The sequence below is a fragment of the Bubalus kerabau genome, chromosome 1 (genome assembly GCF_029407905.1).
Source record: "Bubalus kerabau isolate K-KA32 ecotype Philippines breed swamp buffalo chromosome 1, PCC_UOA_SB_1v2, whole genome shotgun sequence".
Lineage (NCBI taxonomy): Eukaryota > Metazoa > Chordata > Mammalia > Artiodactyla > Bovidae > Bubalus > Bubalus kerabau.
In genome coordinates, this window is record NC_073624.1 from 114,380,873 (window position 1) to 114,394,509 (window position 13,637).

The 13,637-nt window shown below is 40.6% G+C and overlaps 3 long non-coding RNA genes across 4 annotated transcripts in view; 1 reads left to right on the forward strand and 2 right to left on the reverse strand.

The window, feature by feature from the left end:
• LOC129656482 (uncharacterized) overlaps positions 1-13,637 on the reverse strand; it is a 113,395-nt gene that overhangs the window by 42,471 nt on the left and 57,287 nt on the right. The window lies entirely within an intron of this gene.
• On the forward strand, positions 6,977-9,932 carry LOC129656491 (uncharacterized). Its single transcript, XR_008716359.1, has 3 exons — positions 6,977-7,042; positions 7,214-7,300; positions 9,798-9,932. It is a non-coding gene; the product is annotated as an uncharacterized LOC129656491 (long non-coding RNA).
• Positions 8,661-11,612, reverse strand: LOC129656498 (uncharacterized). The gene is made up of 2 exons (XR_008716360.1): positions 11,404-11,612; positions 8,661-10,828 (listed from the first exon to the last, which is right to left on the reverse strand). It is a non-coding gene; the product is annotated as an uncharacterized LOC129656498 (long non-coding RNA).

Consider the following 13,637-nt stretch of genomic DNA (forward strand, 5'->3'; position numbering starts at 1 on the left):
AAGATGCAACAATCTTAGTTTTCTGAATGTTGAGTTTTAAGCCAGCTTTTCTACTCTCCTCTTTCACTTTCATCAAAAGGCTCTTTAGCTCTTCTTCACTTTCTGCCATAAGGGTGGTGTCATCTACATAGCTGAGGTTATCAATACTTCTCCCAGCAATCTTATTTCCAGCTTGTGCTTCATCCAGCCCCCCGTTTCTCATGATGTACTCTGCATATAAATTCAATAAGCAGGGTGACAATATACAGCCTTGACATATTCCTTTCCTGATTTGGAACCAGTCTGTGGTCTCATGTCTGGTTCTAACTGTTGCTTCTTGACCTGCATACAGATTTCTCAGGATCAAGTGGTCTGGTATTCCCATCTCTTGAAGAATTTCCCACAGTTTATTGTGATCCACAGAGTTAAAGGCTTTGGAATAGTCAATAAACCAGAAGTAGATATTATTCTGGAACCCTCTTGCTTTTTCAATGATCCAGTGGATATTGGCAATTTGATCTCTGGTTCCTCTGCCTTCTCTAAAACCAGCTTGAACATGTGGAAGTTCATGATTCACATATTGCTGAAGCTTGGCTTGGAGAATTTTGAGTGTTACTTTACTAGCATGTGAGATGAGTGTAATTGTGTGGTAGTTTGAACATTCTTTGGCATTGCCTTTCTTTGGGATGGGAATGAAAACACCTTTTCCAGTCCTGTGGCCACTGCTGAGTTTTCCAGATTTGCTGGCAGATTGAGTGCAGCACTTTAACTGCATCATCCTTTAGGATGTGAAATAGCTCAGCTGGAATTCCATCACCTCCATTAGCTTTGTTCGTAGTGATGCTTTCTAAAGCCCACTTGACTTCACATTCCAGGATGTCTGGCTCTAGGGGAGTGATCACACCACTGTGATTATCTGATTCGTGAAGATCTTTTTTGTACAGTTCTTATGTGTATTCTTGCCACCTCTTCTTAATATCTTCTGCTTCTGTTAGGTCCACACCATTTCTGTCCTTTATTGAGCCCATCTTTGCATGAAATGTTCCCTTGCTGCTGCTGCTGCTGCTAAGTCACTTCAGTCGTGTCCAACTCTGTGCGACCCCATAGACGGCAGCCCACCAGGCTCCCCCGTCCCTGGGATTCTCCAGGCAAGAACACTGGAGTGGGTTGCCATTTCCTTCTCCAATGCATGAAAGTGAAAAGTGAAAGTGAAGTCGCTCAGTCGTGTCCAACTCCTAGCAATCCCATGGACTACAGCCCACCAGGCCCCTCCGTCCATGGAATTTTCCAGGCAAGATTACTGGAGTGGGTTGCCATTGCCTTCTCCTTGGTGTCTCTGATTTTCTTGAAGAGATCTCTAGTCTTTCCCATTCTGTTGTTTTCCTCTACTTCTTTGCATTGATCGCTGAAGAAGGCTTTCTTATCTCTCCTTGCTATTCTTTGGAACTCTGCATTCAGATGCTTATATCTTTCCTTTTCTCCTTTGCTTTTCACTTCTCTTCTCTTCACAGCTATTTGTAAGGCCTCCCCAGACAGCCATTTTGCTTTCTTGCATTTCTTTTCCATGGGGATGGTCTTGATCCCTGTCTCCTGTACAATGTCACGAACCTCATTCCATAGTTCATCAGGCACTCTGTCTATCAGATCTAGTCCTTTAAATCCATTTCTCACTTCTACTGAATAATCATAAGGCATTTGATTTAGGTCATACCTGAATGGTCTAGTGGTTTTCCTTACTTTCTTCAATTTAAGTCTGAATTTGGCAATAAGAAGTTCATGATCTGAGCGACAGTCAGCTCCCGGTCTTGTTTTTGATGACTGTATACAGCTTCTCCATCTTTGGCTGCAAAGAATATAATCAATCTGATTTTGGTGTTGACCATCTGGTGATGTCCATGTGTAGAGTCTTCTCTTGTGTTGTTGGAATAGGGTGTTTGCTATGACCAGTGTGTTCTTGTGCAAAACTCTATTAGCCTTTTACCTACTTCGTTTTGTACTCCAAGGCCAAATTTGCCTGTTAACTCCAGGTAGCTCTTGAATTTCTACTTTTGCATTCCAGTCCCCTATATTGAAGAGGACATCTTTTTGGGGGTGTTAGTTCTGGAAGGTCTTTTTGGTCTTCATATAACCATTCAACTTCAGCTTCTTCAGCATTACTGGTCTGGGTGTAGACTTGGATTACTCTGATATTGAATGGTTTGCCTTGGAAATGAACAGAGATCACTCTGCCAATTTTGAGATGGCATCCAAATACTACATTTCAGACTCTTTTGTTGACTATGATGGCTACCCCATTTCTTCTAAGGGATTCCTGCCCACAGTAGTAGATATAGTTATCTGAGTTATCTAATAACTTGGATCTATGAAAACAAAATCATTGGTCTCTTGGATAGCAAGGAGGTCAAATCAGTCAGTCCTAAAGGAAATCAACCCTGAATATTCATTGGAAGGACTGATGCTGAAGCTGAAGCTCTAATACTTTGGCCACATAAGGTGAAGAGCCCACTCACTGGAAAGGACCCTGATCCTGGGAAAGATTGAAGGTAGGAGGAGAAGTGGGTGACAGAGGTTGGATGGCATCACTGACTCAATGGGCCTGAGTTTGAGCAAACTCTGGGAGATGGTGAAGGACAGGGAGGCCTGGTGTGCTGCAGTTCAAGGGGAGGCAAAGAGTCTGACACAACTTAGCAACTGAACCACTACCGTGCTATAAATCTCAGAAATTTCCAAATGGGGCTTTTATGACACATTCAGTGGCTCTGCAGCCTGGTTAGACAAAATGGGCCCTCTTTAAATTCACATTTTACTCTTTCCTTGAAGTGAGTCAAAGGTCCAAACTGACACAGGTCGCCTTCTCATAATTTTGCTTCTCATTTTAGCTGACCGCTTGGTTAGTCGTTTTTACTAAGGCTCTTACGGCAGGGTCAGCCACAGTCCAGAAATAACGTGCCTGTCCTGCCACATCCAGATTCTTTTTTACAGGGTACTTTCAGGTCACCGGCCACAGGCAGAGTCATTTCAACGAACTCAACTGGAACTGATGATGACTCTCCCTCACTGTGGGTGCTCCCATCCATCATCAAGCACACCCTGCCCTCTGTAGAGATGATACATCATTACAGGGCTCAGGGCCCTAAGAGCGAAGAATCGCAAAGAGTGATCCACAAAGGGATGTGTTTTGTCAGCACAGGATAGGGCCACACTGAACAAATACTACAACTCAGAGCTCTCTTCAGGTGTGAGTGATTTTCCTCAGGAAAACCCTCTCGTTTGAGGCTCACTGTTGACTGCTGCAAACATGCTTTGTTGCTTCATAAAATTAGGAGTCCTCCTTTGCTTTCTCAGACCATATATCCCTCTCATTGAATTACCCTCTAATGCCCTGCACCGAACTGGGAAGTGTCCCAGCGCGCTGTCAAATCCTTTTATTTTTGTTATGAAGCAGGTTCTACCTGAAGGAGATGCCCATTTGTTGCCAAACTTAATTAAGGAAAGTTGGATCTTTTAAAGCAGGCGAAGCATATGAGTTGCTAAATAGCAAAGGGCATTTTCTGGCTTTTCTACAGCATTAAAACAGCACCGTGTTCTCTCCATCTAAGCAAACAGACAAAACAGAACACTTCTAACTCCAGGTCACATCATACCCATTCTTCAGTCGTCATTATCCCCATTTAACAGTTGGGGAAATTGAGAGAGTGGAAGATAATTAGAGCTACCTAGTGCTTGGAAATAAGAGCCAGAGCTAGAAGTCATTAACTCTGTCAATTTCCACAGCACAGCTGAGGCACTATGATCTGAAAAAGAACAGATGGTAACTGAAGGCAAGGACGAAGATGGAGGTCTTCCTTTAGTAACTTGGAAGGCTGTCAGGTGCTATTCTGCATGTTAAGTATGAAAGAGATTCCAAACTTTGAAAGCCAGTCATACTGCCTTACATGAGGTTGTAAAAATAGTTCTCTTTGGAAAGTGTGGCCCATATTAAGAATATCCTCAGTGACCTGTTTTCAAGGAGTCCAATTCAAACAAGTTATTTTTAATAATGGGTGGTCCTTCCAGTGGTCTGTTTAAAATAGATTATCCTGAGTAATTAGAGACAATTGTGCTTTTTGTTAGATGAAGTTCCCCTGGATTGTTTTTTTTTTTTTGCCCCCGTCATTCATTTCTATAGAACCTTCAGAAAAATTGAATCCACAAATTAAGTCCATCTTTTTCTCTTGACAAAATTCCATCCTATCAAGGTTCTGCTGCTCTCCCCAGAAACCTAAGGGAAAAAAAAGCTTTTCTGCAATGCAAACTTGAGGATCAAGAAGTTGAGACACTCGGCTTTCATGGTGCTACTTCCCATGTGCCCATGATTCTTTGCTTCTCTGATACATCAGAAAGGGGGTGCTTTATGAGGAATAATTTCCTTCTGCCATATACTTGTCATGGATATTATTGAATTTTAGTAATAAATTTATATCCATACTTACCATTAAGATAAATTATTCACCTCTTAGCTACATCCTCTAAAACTTCACCAGAGTGGTAGCCACTGGCCATTCGTGCCGAGAGCACTTGAAATGCAGCAGGTGTGAACGGAGGTGTGCTGTAAAGGCAAGCTGTGCGATGGACTCTGAAGCTCAATACAAAATATTGACAATTTTTAAGACTTATTACATATTGAAATAATCATTTGGATTTATTAGGCTCAATAAAATCTTTTTGAAATTAATTTCACCTAGCCGTTTGGTTCTTTTACTTTTTTTTTTAATGTGCCTATCATAAAATGTAAAACTACACATGTGCTTATATTTCTACCGAACAATGTTACAATAGAGTAGGAGTTGGCAAACTTTACTTTAGAAGGTCCAGAGAGTAAATATGTTAGATTTTGTGGCCATATGGTTTCTGTTTCAACTTCTCAACACTGCCATTATAGTATGAAATCAGGCAGTGACAAGAGCCAATGATTGGTCATGGTTCTATTCCAATAAAACTTTACTTAAGAATGTTGAAGTCTTTTTCTCTTGATTTTTTTCAATAATCTAAAACATAAAAAAAAATTTTTTCTTCATGAGTCATTCAAAAATAGATGGGAGATGATCAGCCAGATTTGGGGCATGAGACAGAGCTTGCTGACTCCTGCTACATATGGGCCGCAGAAGGTGCCGTGTAGGGCCAGTCCCATCATTCACTGAAGCCTATTGTCCACGCTGGGCTTCCAAGGTGGCTCAGTGGTAAAAATCCACTTGCCAATGCAGGAGACTCAGGAGACATGGGTTGGATCCTGGGTTGGGAAGATTCCCCTGGAGAAGGAAATGGCAACACACTCCAGTATTCTTGCCTGGTGAATTCCATGGGCAGAGGAGCCTGGTGGACCACACTCCATGGGGTCACTACAGTCCATGGGGGTCACACGACTGAGTAACTGAGCACTCACATATTGTCCATGTTAAAGAGGACTAGGTTATGTTATAAAATTAGAATAGAAAAGAAAATCATCAATGAGGACTGCAGGGACAAAAGTAGAGGCAGGGTTGTCACAAACCACAGGGTTTTTTGGGTTTTTTTTTAGTCCATAGGAATGAGTACCAACAAATTTTATTACAAATATCCTTATGCTAGTAAATTTTTTATGGGAGTTTTTAAAAACGCAAGAGATGATGAAGTTGAGACAGAAGGTGGAGGAGAATTCACAGATGTTAGCTAATTCCCCTGCAGAGGTTTCCATTGCTGAGCAGTAGGTGAATCAGCTTTGGAGACTGAAAAGAGAAGTCTGTGCCTTGGCAGAGCTGAGTAACAGATGAGGTTTGTTACTGACATTTTCTCATCTCTTCCATCTTTGCCCACTAATCCTTGACCTCAAACAGCTTACAACCTCATGGGCAAACAGGTTTTAAGCAAGTAAACAGAGAAGTCATTTGAAATCATGAAAATACTCCAAAATAAAAGTCAGGTGCACTAGAAAAGTGTGTCTCAAACTTAAACATGCATCAGATTAACCTGAGGAGTTTGTTAAAAGGCCAAAGGGGAGTTAGTAGGTCTGGGTGACACATTCCATATTTCTCAGACTTTTAGAGGATGCTGGAATTCTTGGTCCTTGGACCACACTTCACTACCATGCAAGGCAAGTTTCACACCAGCAGGTATTTTTGTCTGTTTCTGTCTTTTGGGTTCACTAATGTATCTGAAGCACCTAGAACAGTGCTTAGCACATAGTAGGCACTCGATAAATATATTCTGAATGAAGAATACAGGAAAGAATCACATGAAGGGATATATCATTTAGACTGAGGTATCAGAAAGCAGTCTCTGATGGAAAGCTATTTTAGCTGAAGCCCTCTCATGTTCTAAATGCTACTATTCTCTCCATATCTCCTCCATCATTTACTCTCAATTCAAAAACTAGGTTCTCATAAAATACATCAAATAAAGATAATGATCATTAGGAGCTTCCCTGGTGGCTCAGATGGTAAAGAACCTGCCCGCGATGCAGGAGACCTGCATTCGATCCCTAGGTTGGGAAGATCCCCTGGAGAAGGGAGTGGCTGCCCACCCCAGTATTCTTGCCTGGAGACTTCCAAGGACAGAGGAGCCTGGTGGGCTACAGTCTACGGGGTCGCAGTGAGTCAGACACGACTGAGCGACTAACACTGTAGACAGTAGGTTCTCATAAAAGATATCAAATAAACACGGTGATCATTGGTAACTGTCAAATATGTTGCCTCTCTTGTGACATCTGCATTCCTAACATTGGTGCCTGGAGAAGGAATATCTTCCAATGAATGACCCTCTAACAGTGGAGAGTAAGGAGCAGTTACAAGAGAAGAGGCAAATATTTGGTGTCAGTATCCTTTTGCTTATACCAAATAATTGAGCAACTACCAGTGTCTACATAAAACTAGTGATACAATCATTAACAATTACGTGACATTTTTAAAAATTAAGGTTAGCATTTATGATTAAAATAAGGCTAACTTATAATTAACACTGGTTCCCCTTACAGAGGAACTGATTAAACAATGGATTTTTAGAGTTGCAAAGGATGTAAGAAATCATCTACTTCAACCACTTTATTAAGGTAAGAATGTTTAGTACATAGACTGCTGTTAAATGGTCATACAGTCTGAGATCCCTCACAAAACAATCAATTCCATTTTTTAGCATCTGATAAATGATACTAAATTGTTTAATAATTTCTCTCTTTCCCTAACATTTTTATATATTATTTCTGGTTCACTTTTTTCAGCAGATGCTTTGGCAACAGTGTGCTAAGATATGGCAGTACAGTCGTCTGCAGGCCCTGCTTGTATCATCCTGCCCTCTGGAACCCACTGGAGTAAGTCTGATCCATCTTCCCTGTGACAGGGCATCATAATTTTGGAAGACAGTTATTCTTAAAGATGTGGAAAACTGCCCATTCGTCTTCATGAGAAGTTAGTTCATTTGGTCACTCTTTCACAACTGCCATGTGGTCAGTTGCTGTGCTAAGCACAGGGCTACTGCTTTGCCCGAGAGAGACATGGTCTTTGTCTTAATGGAAATTAAGGTTTATTTGGAAGTACATTCATCGAAGAAGTTTATACAACATTGAGTATGATGACAAGGCAAGAAACGATGTGATGAAATCTAGCGGGTCAGAGGACAGGGTTCTAACAAACTGATACTTAAGTCATATTTGGAACAAAGATGGGTACAGCACAAGTGTGGGAAGGGCAAGTGTTAAGAGCTGAACTTAGGGAAGTAATCAGGAACCAGGTCACAAAGGGCTTGGGAATTTATTTTGAAGCTTTTGCTCTTTAACCAAAAGTCAAGAAGAAGAAATTATAAAGAGTTTCAGAGTGACATGACCAGATTTGAATTCTATAATAATTACTGTGGTTTCAGTGTTCAGAGTGGAATGGAGGTGAACAAAACTGGAGGCAGGGAGCTATATCAGTGTTTCCCAAAACCATCAGGGATCTTCTAGAGCTTATTTCTAGGTTCACGTGGGGCCTGAGAGTCCATATTTCTAACAAGCTCCCAAGTGATGCTAAAACTGATGAACTGAGGTCCTCCCTCTGAGTAGCAAATAGTAGGATCTGGGGTAAGAAACGATGGAGACTGGATGAGGCAGCAGCAGTGAGACTGAAGAGAAGCAGGTGGATTCGGGGGAAGAAAACAGACTCGGGAGCAGGTCTTTATAAACATATAGGTGTGGGAGATGAGGAAAGAATGCCTCTCACGTTTCTGGCATAGCTAGTGGGATGGGGGAGGTTGTGGTGTCTTTAAACATGTTATTTATGATTCAAAACAAAGCACTATATTATTTTCAGCTTCTCATATATATATAAGAAATTTTCTTCAGTCAGTTGCCTCTGGCCCATGAAATCCAATGTATTTATTCTCAAATGTTTTAAACAGTTTAAAAGATGCATACATTTAAGCATATTGCCTTCACCCGGTATTTGGGTTCTTTCCAAACAAACAATCCAGGGATTAGCTTCCTGGCTACATAGCGACATGCACATTCAGAATCTACAGTCTTGCAAGCATGCAGATCTGTACTCCCACAATGCACTGTGGAACTTCAATGGCAAGCACACCAAAGGGGTTTCTTTTGACTTTAGCAGCAGAAGTGGGTAACTTCTGCTCATTTCCCAAAAAGGCTCATTTCCCCAATTTTTAATATGGGCATGATAATGATAGTAGAAATCACATTTCTGTGATGGGCTGATATGGTTTTTAACAGCTAGGATTCCTTCCACACTCCCACAGCACATCCCCTGGCAGATTTCTGTTAAACAGAGGAGGTAATTTAAAGGTTTGATTAGTATAGATTTCTGGAAGTTCAGCACACAGAGCGATTGCAGTTAGCCTTGCTAGGATAGTTGGAGTGAGGGAGGCTGGGAATTTGATGTACTGAAACAATGAAACCTCATTTTGAGAGACGGCTCTGTTCTCTTCTGTCTGAAATATCATATCCACTTTGTGTTTTATGAACAAAGTGTTTATTTGTTGAACTATTCAGGCAGAGAATTGATGAGCAGGTCCTAGGCTTACCAGCTGACTTGGAGAGCTAACATCTTCCTGGTTGTAAAGCTTAAAAAAGATTGTTGTTTATAGTATATATTCCATAGTTTTCCATCTACTTAAATTGAAGCTGACAGAAATTCAAAGTCAATGCCTTCCTTATGAAGTGATTCTTTGTGATGTAATTACAGAATGAAATCTCTTGGCTGAAATAGGATTTCCTCCCCTGGAGATGACATTAAAAAGAAATAGAGATTACCAATAAACAGCCTGAGAACCCAGATGAGTAGCACTGAAAGGGAGTAAAGTCATTTCTTTAATTCTCTTGAACGCTGTCAGAAAATAACATCGTCCCATAGAAACAAGTAATTCAAACTAGGCTTCAGGATCTGAGCCAGCCAACCAAGGCGTTGCTGGAGCCCCAGGAAAAGCCAGGTGGCTGTCTCATAATAGAAGATAGCTTAGGTGTACTTGGCCAGTGCCCAACACTCTTCTTCAACAACTCCTCTGCTGACCAACAAGGATGGTCCCTGTGGCAAAGATATTAATAATTCCATTTCCTTTGCTCCTGAGCTCATGGGTAGAATTCCCTGGCCTCCCTTGCATGTAGATGGGTCCAGTGACTGAGCCCTGATGTGGAAAATGGGGGGAAGTGAGGAATGCCTCTTCCAGGACTGGCCTGAAACTCCTTCCACGAGTTCCTCCTATTGCTCTCTCTCTTCATTCTTTAGCTTCCCTCTGCAGAAGATCCAGAGGAGAACTCGGACAAGATGGGAGAACCAAAGTCTGGAAATCCACTGATTTTTTTTTTTTTTTAATTGCAGCAGCATCACACAATGACCAATACAGTCCCTATGAGCCAAGTCTGGTGGCTTCAGAGCCCGAGTTAATTGGACCAAGATTGAGTAGCTCACTCTTGCTGGGCCAGGTTCTTGTTCTCTGCACTGACCTCTGGAACTGAGGACATGCCAATTTAGGAGCTGGGAGCAGCCTCCTTTGGTCCTTTGTCGGTAAAAGTAAATAAAACCAAAGTGCTGAAGTGAGTAATCAAGGCACGGTACCCAGGAGAGAGACCATGAGACCCCAGAGATGTAATGTAAGATATGATGGAACAGCTTGGCTTCCTGAAAGTTTTGATTTCCTGGTTTTCTTTTCTCATTAATTAAAACTTCTAAGCCTTTCTTTCAGTTGTCTTCTTCTGATTGCAGCTGGGAGTTGGGAAAGTTCCTACAGCAGACCTCATATCAAGGCCATTTATTGCTCTTCCTCCAGAGACTAATCATTGCACTTGTTCTCTAGTGAAGACTCAAAAGTTCAGATTACACTGTTCCAATTTAGTAATTCAGGTACTTCTTCCCCAAGAGCAGCAGGGAGCAAGAATCACTATCCCATCTGGACGGCCTGTTGCTTTATTTCAGATCACATTGTTCAGAAGAGCAAGGCCCATTAGCTAAATGAAGATCCTCTGGCTTCAGTGGTGGGGAGAAAGAAGGAAAGTGCTAAAACATTTTAATTACTTTTGGGAAGCAGGGAAAACAGAAGTGGATGGTGTCTCCATGCATCTGTAAGAAACGTATCAGAGGCAGATAGAAAGGGAAAATTAAGCAGACAAAAAGAAATAAGAGGAAGAGAAAATGAGGATGGCAAACCCTGTAATCTCTCCATTTAACACGTTTCTTGCTGGCAGGTCCAGTTTCACTGATGGGACTTCCACAACGAACTAAGTGGCCAAAAAATAAGACTGTTCTTAGAAGCCTTGACCAGTTCAAGCTTCTTCAAAACAAACCGGTTTGAAGCAAAGATGAGGTTCATTTTGTATTTGGGTTTGAAGTGTTCAGAGAGCAGGGGAGAAGGCCTGTGGATAAATGTAGTTATTTGTGAGCAGAATTTTTAAACTCTGCATCTAAAATGCTACGCATATGGGAAAAGGAATAGAATTCTGCATCCTGATAGGAAAAGAGAGAAAAAAATGTGTAGACTCCTGAAAAGGCCTTAAGATAGATAATGCAATTTTTAAATCAGTGGCAATCGAATCAGTCATGATTCTTAAGCCAGGTCTGTGGCCGCTCTATCTTCCTGCGTGATGTTGCCTTTCTCATCTCTGATATCCCCATCTCTAGTTCATCCTAGGGTCAAATTCTCACAGTGCTACCAGAATGATATGTATACAGCATCGATCTGACTATCCATTACTTGTGTAAAAAATCTTCAATGCTGTCCCCTATTTTGTCAATAAGAAGCATCTCCAGATTGTGTGTGCATGCTCAGCTGCTCAGTCATGTACGTCTCTCGTGAACCCAGGGACTGTAACCCACCAGGTTCCTCAGTCCGTGGGATTTTTCAGGCAGGAATATTGGAGTAGGTTGCCATGTCCCACACCAGGGGAATCTTCCCACCCCAGGGATCTAGCCTAGTGCAATCACCCTTTACCTGTAGGTTTGAGCCTATATTTTCCTTCTTCCTACTCCACATGCAGTCAGACCAAGCTCCTGTCTCTTCTTCTGACATTCAGTATATTGCTGTCTTAGGCCACAGTGCCCTTTCCATTCCCCACACTTTAGCAAATCACGGACAGCCCTGAAAGAGTATTTTTAAAGTCTAATTTCCACTGTTAGTTCTTTACTGCTCTTTCCCTCCTCTTAACCTGATGGAACTTTTTTTTCTAAACTGTTAATGAATTTGTCAGGTGCCAAAGAGATATAATTGACATATTACATTAGTCTCAGGTGCATGGCATTATGATTTAATATTTATATATTACAAAATAATCACCATACTAAGTCAATCACCATAATTATTTTTTTTCCTTGTCATGAGAACTAGATCTACTCTTGCAGCAAATTTCAAAGGTGCAATACAGTATTATTAACTACAGGCACCACGCTGTACGTTATATCTTCATGCCTTATTTTATAACTGCAAGTTTTTACCTTTTGACCACCTTCACCCGTCTTGCCCACCTTCTGCCCCACTCATAGCCCGTGGTAACCATCAATCCCTGTACCTTTGAGATTGTACCTTCCTTCTTCTTCTTCTTTTTTTTTTTTTTGGTTTAACATAAAAGTGAGATTACATGGTATTTGTCTTTTTCTGTCTGACTTATTTCACTTAGCATAATACCCTCAAGGTCCATTCACATTATCACAAAGGTAAGATTTCCTTCTTTTAAGTCTGAATGATACTCCACTGCATGTGTGTGTGTGTCTCTCTCTGTAACCCTTTCTTTATCTGTTCATCCATCATCACTGGATGCTAAGGTTGTTTCCAGATCTTGGATATTGTAAATAACGCTGCATGAATGTGAGGGTGCAGATATCTTTTTGAGTTGGTGTTTTCATTTCCTTCAGATAAATATCCAATCATCTTCTTTATAAGGAATCAGAAAAATAATCTTTCCAAAGCTACAGAGACATCAGGAGGAAGAGCCAAGGTTTTAATCCAAGCACGCTGGCTCCAGAGCCTGCTATTCTTACCACATTACCTCTTTTACAATTTCTGCTCTGTTCATTGTTATTTGAAATTTGCCTATCATCCCACTAGAGTACAAGCTCACCAAAGGCAGAGATATATTTTTGTCTGCATTCCTGTCAGTGATTAGAATATTACAGTGCATATATGAATTTTTCCTCAATTGAACTGAATAAAGAAGTAGTTTAGAAAACTACATATGGAAATATATAAGAGTTTATACTGTGATTGATTATTCCTTTGGGATGCTTCTGGTAAAGGTTAGACAGTCAATTCCTAAGCAGTAGATCCAATAAAATAACCCATCTCTGTGGATAAAAAAAATAACTTATTTTTATCACTCATAATCTTTGTGGCATGAATCCTTTTTCTTACTAGGAAACATAAAACTAGAGAGAAGACTTCACAGAACTTAAAGGTAAAGGAATCTCTAGAAAATAAAAATGTAACCACATTCCACAGCCATGAAAATAAAATATTTTCAAGATGATCTTTCATAGCCTTTTTACTTTCCTATCTTACACCGCTTTCATGGAATTACCAATGAATACTGCCTTAGTACTATAAATCTATAAAATTTAATGTCTCCAATGAACAGTAGAAACTTAAAGGATTCACTCTAATCTCTTTGACCATCATACAAATGACCAGATACAGTTTTGATCCAAATGGTTCTGTGGGATTTTTACTATAAAATGGAAATGTATCTCTTTTCCTTCCCTGATTTCTTTTCATGCTTTCCATGTGGTGCTATTTTGTTTATTTTTACATGTCTCATAGGCAGGTCTCAGCAACCATAGTAGAACAAAAAGCATACGGTCCTTTGAATGATGGTTACAGTCGATGCTACCACTTCATTTGTACCTTTTCAAAGAAACTGCTGATAAAAGTTACTTAATCCTATTACATTTAGTAAATGTTTCCTAATTCTGATAAAATAATATGTAAAATAAAAATTTAAATATAGGGGATTTCTTTGACTTACACATTTTAAACTCCTAGCATTTCATTAGACTGGTGAGACTGTTTCACTTCCTATTTACTTGACATGGGGCCACACAAGCATTAAAATAGATGGCTGCTGTGCTCGCTTTGAAATGATTGATTACTCAAGTCTTGCTGCATCAGAATTATAGCATGTGTGGGTGTGCTAAGGCACTTCAGTTGTGTCCGACTCTGTGTGACCCCATGGACTG